Genomic DNA, 6,557 nt, shown 5'->3' on the forward strand with positions numbered 1-6,557 from the left:
TTTTTTTTAAAGTATCCCCCTGTCTCTAGTGGCTCATGACTATCTATAATCCTTGCTATTTAAGAGTCTTTTTTTGGCTGTTTCTCTGCAGTTTTCCTCAGCTTTGGGTGGTGGCTGCTGTGGGGCTTGGGCTTCCAGTCCACCGAGGCTTAGTCGGCGTGGACAGCGGCCCTGGCACCTCGTGCTTTGCCGCCTACAGCCGCGCGTCTACCCTCCTGCGGTTTCCATCTTCACCAGCGAGCGGCCCCGATGCAGGCCATCAAGTGTGTGGTGGTGGGAGACGGAGCTGTAGGTAAAACTTGCCTGCTGATCAGTTACACCACCAATGCATTTCCTGGAGAGTACATCCCTACTGTCTTTGGCAACTATTCTGCCAATGTTATGGTAGATGGAAAACCAGTGAATCTGGGCTTATGGGATACAGCTGGACAAGAAGATTATGACAGATTACGTCCCCTCTGGTATCCGCAAACAGATGTCTTCTTAATTTGCTTTTCCCTTGTGAGTCCTGCATCATTTGAAAATGTCCGTGCAAAGTGGTATCCAGAAGTGCGACATCACTGTCCCAACACCCCCATCATCCTAGTGGGAACAAAACTCGACCTTAGGGATGATAAAGACACGATTGAGAAGCTGAAGGAGAAGAAGCTAACGCCCATCACCTACCCACAGGGGTTAGCCATGGCGAAGGAGATTGGTGCTGTAAAATACCTGGAGTGCTCTGCTCTCACCCAGCGAGGCCTCAAGACTGTGTTCGATGAAGCCATCCGCGCTGTGCTCTGCCCGCCCCCCCCCCCCCCCCCCCCCCCCCCCCCCCCCCCCCGTCAAGAAGCAGAAGAGAAAATGCCTGCCTTTGTAAACCGCGCTCCTCCCCACTCCTGCCCCTGGGACCCTTTGTACGCTTTGCTCAAAACTGTGGGGCCTTCGCACTCAATGCCAAGTTTTTGTTACCGATTAATTTTCCATAAAACCGTTTTGAACCAATCAGTAATTTTAAAGTTTTCTTTTTAATGTAAGGGTTCAAACTCACATTCTATTAAAATTTTAGCCCTAAAATGACAAACCTTCTAAAAGCCTTATTTTTCAAGAGCCCCTATTCTTGCTCAGATTAAGAGTTGCCAAAATACCTTCCAAACTAAGTTGTGTTGTGCTGAGAACACTAAGCACTAAACTGTCAAAAGGCCCAGCCGGGTCCTGGAGGAGACTGGAGCTCCTGGTGGCTGAGGCGCCTGGCTCTCCTGAAGGCCACGGCCTGGCTAACCATGAGCCGCTGCGCCTCTTCCGCGCCAGGTTGCCATGAACACATCCCAACCTTGTACTGTACATCCTCGTGGAGGAGCGAGTGTGACACTCAGCTCTTTAGAGCAGTCTTTGATTTTGTAGTGAGCTGAAAAACAACAAAAATCAATTGCCTCACTTCCGTGGCCAACCGGAACAGGACTCGTGCCGTGTTTCCTCTAATGATGTGTTCTGTTCTAGTCGAGAGTGCGGGCAGTGGTGACACACGACGTGATGGCAGGATGAAGACAGTATTTGACAAAGTATGAAGTGGAGGTTCATTTACACTACACTGACTCGGAGTAATCCCACTGAAAAGAGCATGCCGGGAAAGGTTTTTCACGGTTCATTTCTGCCACGCAGCAGAGGAGCAGGATCAGCGTTGCCAGTGTCTTGTCTTGGTTCCTTTCCTCCTCCCTGCTGCCCCTCCCCAGACGGGCATTGCACTCACCTTTGAACTCGTCACTCCCTCCTTACTAACTTAGGAAGTGCTTTTCTTATAGATCCTCTTAATGAGCAATATGCCTCCTACTTGTACTATAAAATCTTTCAAATAATGCATTAGAAATTTTTTTCCTTCGTAGATTAGCAAAAGTGCATTCCTGTTTTCGCATTACTTTACTCAAAGCTATGAAGTGCTCTCCTTAGTTTTCTAGTAACTTAGGTGTAAAAATCATGTGTTGCAGCTTTACAGTTTTTAAAATATTTTAGATATTCTTAAAACTATGAACCTTAACATCACCCACTGTCTTGCCAGATTGCCAGCACTGTCATGTGACTAATCCCAACCCTCCCTCCCCAGGCGGGCCCTTCCCATCGCGCTCTGCCATGTCCCCCCGGGGTCCGAGTTGTGTAACCCGCTAGTGCTGACCCGGTTCTATACACCTTAACTCACTGGCAGGAGCACAGTGTTGGACCTTTCGACCACTAGAACAAAAGTTTTTTTAATTGACAGTTGAAGAATTGTGGAGTGTTTTTACATTGATCTTTTGCTAATGCAGTTAGTGGTATGTTTTGCATGTATGACTTAATAAATCATTGAATCATAAAAACAGACTTTAGTGCCTGGGCTGGCTTTGAACCACAATCCTTGGATCTCAGCCTCCCTAGTAGCTAGGATTACAGGCCTGAGCCACCATGCCCAGGTCTAATAGTAAGATTGCATGTCAGGGTCCTTCATTCCCAGTCCCTCTTGAGGAGGGATGGGAAAAGCACACCCCAACTAGTCCAAGCGGAGAGAGGAGAGGGCCCACTGTCCTCCAGCACTCAGCCTTGCTTCTCCGGAGCACGAACAGAAACGCCACGCAGCTTCCTCAAGGCAGGAATCTCTCTCTCTCTCCAAAACTCCCCTCCTTATATTGGGTGCGGGAGCCTATCAGCACAAAAGGTGGGCAGGATAAAGAGGTCCACTTGTTTACCCCTACTACAGGTCTCAGCAGAAAGTTATTAGAATGGCCTTACTCGGCCCCCAACAATTGCACTTTATTTTTTGGGGAGGAGGGTCATTCATGGGACTTGAACTCTGGGCTTGGGCACTGTTCCTGAGCTCTTTAGCTCAGGAGACTCTTATCTCCAATAAAATACCCAGAAAAAAATCGGAATTGGCACTGTGGCTCAGGTAGTAGAGCAGTAGTCGAGCACAAAAAGTCTCAGTGACAGAACCCAAGCCATGAGTTCAAACCTCAGGGGAAAAAAAAGAAACAAAGAAAAAACTAACAGGATTGGCCGGAATTGTGTTCACCAATGAAGCTTTATGGAATGTCGTGGTCTTTAATGTGTTATTTGATTAAAACCAAGATACTGGCTCCAGATTCAATCATGAGAAAAGCACAGTTGAATTAATTCCTTCTAATGTTTTGTCTTTGACAGAATAATAATATTTTATCCATATTATCCATTTAAGCCATTTTTAGCCAAAGGAAGACATTTTACTTTGGCCCTTCATATCAGTTAATTGTCACTGTATAATCAACTCTGTTTAAAATGTCATGGTTTGATGTGACAATTCCCATATTTTTAGTTCTGTGAATCAGCTATTTGGACCAGGTTCCCTTAAAATGGCTCAACTGTTTTGATGATTAGGAAGGGGTGGGGGGAAAGAAAGGGGGACAAAAACATGAGTATCAATGTGTAAGAAGTAATGCACCTACTGCCTGCCTAATGTAAATATAACCCCTCTATACATTACCCCAACAATAAAAAACAAAAGGTAAAAATAAATAAAACTTTAAGAAATGACGCAACTGCTCAATAAAGTGTTGGCTGAGTAATCTAACAGAAAGCACATATGATTTTTTTTTCTTAAATTACTTTTGGCTTGGTGGTACATCTTGTGATGTGGTGATACTAACAAGAATAGAATTTGGCGCTCATATGGCAATGTCAGCATTCTAGTCCAACTTGATGCCTTGCTACTTTTCTTCTATGTGGCAAGTAAAGGCCAGTAACCTCGCATCGATATTGTCCAGTCCTCTTGGGCCATATTTGTCGCTGTCTCATTTCCCAAAGCAAATTCCATGTCTGAAACAAGTCATAAAGTAGAGAAACAAACTGAGCCTCTCAATGGGAGTAGCTCCATGCCCCACTGCAGAAAGCTATTCATACAGAGAGATGAGAAACCAGTGACCATTTTGCAATTGATTACAAAAAACATTCTAAATATGTACAGTACTGTAATTACCAATAAGACTATATCTATTTAGACCCTTGAAGTATCACACATTATTAGTTGACCTTGTGGAAATTTCTCAACCTCTCTGTGCTGAAATTCCCCAATGCATTCAAGTATATACTTTCATAATATTGTCCCATAGAAATGTTTTAAAGATTTAAATAATTTTATTCATTGTTATAATTTGAAGAGTGCTTGCACACATAGTAAAAGACAAACAGTAAAAGCCACTTACTGATACCATAACAACAAAAGCCCCTCATCCATACTAGCTTTAAAGATCAAGGTGCATTCTTCTATTTACATAGTCTATTCTTTTCTACACGCCTGTATCATTGTGCTAACTGACATCCTTTGTTGTCACTTTCTTTTTTCTAAAAGTCTAATTTTCATATATTTTTTAATTCTACAGTCATTGTTGGTTGTTTTACCTAGAGTTTTAAAAGGAGCTTTTATAGTTAAGGCTCTTGTGATATCTTTTACTTTGGGAACACCAAGCCTGCTTCTCACTTAGAGCCTTCACATCTGTTCTTCATTGTCCCCTGATCTAATTCATTTGAAATTGCAGGTCTTCATGGAAAACACACACGATTATCACGCCTGAAATTTCCCTCTAGGGCCAACCCATCGTGTCACTACCATATGACTAATATAGAATGCTATGCATTCTACTCTCTAAAATGTTTTCTGTCATCATACATGTCAGAATGTACGCATCATTAGAGCGTGAATCACCATTGTGGGTTTCTTGACATCTAAAGTTTGCCTTCTATATAATAGGATTTTGGTTGGTATTTAATAAATTTTTGAAAGCATTCTTAATTTCTAGATCCCCTCTGATGCCTGACACCCTAACCATATACCCTACCTAAGTTCCCAGTGAACACAGTTTGTTCAATAAAGGAGATATAGTCTCTTAAACTTCTCTGTTGACTGTTATCTTCTAGAGGTCATTAGTGACTTTAGATGTTCTGGGTTTTTTGTATGTTTGCTTTAATTTCAGAGACAAGGAACTAAAATATCAATCTGAAAATGTTTGAAGATCCAAGAATACTGAATGAAACAAAACAAAAGTAACAGACATGCTTGAAAGCAGTAATACAGTTAGGTACCATTATCAATGTTAATGATGAGGAACAATGAAGCAGATGATCCATAACAACAGATAATGAAAAACTATTTGCATTGAGCTATGAGATGCATTATCCAGAGCCCCAGCTTGTAAACAGGTAACATTCCAAAGGTCATTTTAAATCAGGTTATTTCGGACTCAGAATCAATTATCTAGGAAATTATATAGCTGATTTACAGTGCTAATGATATTGAAAGATCACAAAACTGAAAAATTATTTTATCACTTGACTTGAAAAATAGCTTTCTAGTTTCCAAATATGCAAGTTTAGAAGCTTAATCAAAGGCTAAGCCATCCAACACAGAGGAAGTGAAAGAAGGAAAGAAAAAAGGAAGGAAGGAAGAGGAGACTATTGCAAAAAGAACAGGTACCAAACATGATTACGTATCAGTAGATGCTAGCTTAATATTCTTTACCACATCAAATCTCAGATTAATCTTCTCCCATGATATCAGATAAGAGAATATAGTGCCAATACCACCCAATCTGAGTGCTGGGATTGTGTGTGAAGAGAGGAGATAGATATAGAGAGATAGAGAGATATATAATTACAAGGAGACTGAAGCAGGAATAGCACTACTTAAAATAGGAAATGTATAAAATTTTCAACCTAGGACAGCTATGGAATATGAATCCAATCGGTCATGATTAAATAAACAGCAGGGCCAGCCAACAATATTTTTAAACTTATTATTTAGTGACCACACATTTCAAAGTTTTGTACACTGTCATGCTCACTGTATAAAGTTAAGTACAACTCAATTATCATCTTAAAATACATTGATGCAATAAAACTATTAAAAAGTAATAAAGGGAAAGATGAGTCTGGAAAGCAGATCGATGTTGTCCTGGGTACAAGAGAAGGAATAGAAAATCAAATGATGAGTGTTTTTCAACATCTTCATGTAATCCTTTACATTGCTGATTGAGAAACAATTTGAGATTGGAACTGGATGAGACTACACTATCCCACAATAGAATCCTTAAAACAACACTTTTTGTTTCTGATTTATTCATTTATATATGTTTTCTGTTCTCTATCCCTTTCTTGCACAGTCAATGAAATTTGAAAGCAGTTTCCGATAGGAATAGATTTCATGTATTGTGAGAGTTTGAGTAATACTGGAAGAGAATTAGGAATGAAGATATCTGAGTCTGGGGCATTGTAGGAAATGGGAATAGCTAACTAACTGCAAAGATCTCAAAATGGGCCTTCCTGATTTTTTTTTCGTTTTGACACAAAGCAAGGAAATCACTCTGTGAATGCAATTTGGAAAGACCAAGAAGTAAGTAGAATGATTAACTCAAATTTAAAAGGAACCAGAGCATCCGGGACCCTATTGCACATTATAGAACTTTCATATTTCACTCTGTGTATGTGTGTGTGTGTGTGTGTGTGTGTGCATGCGTGTGTGTGTGTGTGTGTGTAATGTGCATTGTATGTAAGAAATAAAAAGGAAGAGAGACACACAGGTG

General features: G+C 40.9%; 1 pseudogene; it reads left to right on the top strand.

Moving 5' to 3' along the window:
- The first annotated feature begins 249 nt into the window (after positions 1-249).
- On the top strand, positions 250-1,524 carry LOC150057625 (ras-related C3 botulinum toxin substrate 1 pseudogene; annotated as a pseudogene).
- Positions 1,525-6,557: the final 5,033 nt, after the last annotated feature.

Source organism: Megascapheus bottae, chromosome 10 (genome assembly GCF_031878675.1).
Source record: "Megascapheus bottae isolate mThoBot1 chromosome 10, mThoBot2.hap1, whole genome shotgun sequence".
Classification (NCBI taxonomy): domain Eukaryota; kingdom Metazoa; phylum Chordata; class Mammalia; order Rodentia; family Geomyidae; genus Megascapheus; species Megascapheus bottae.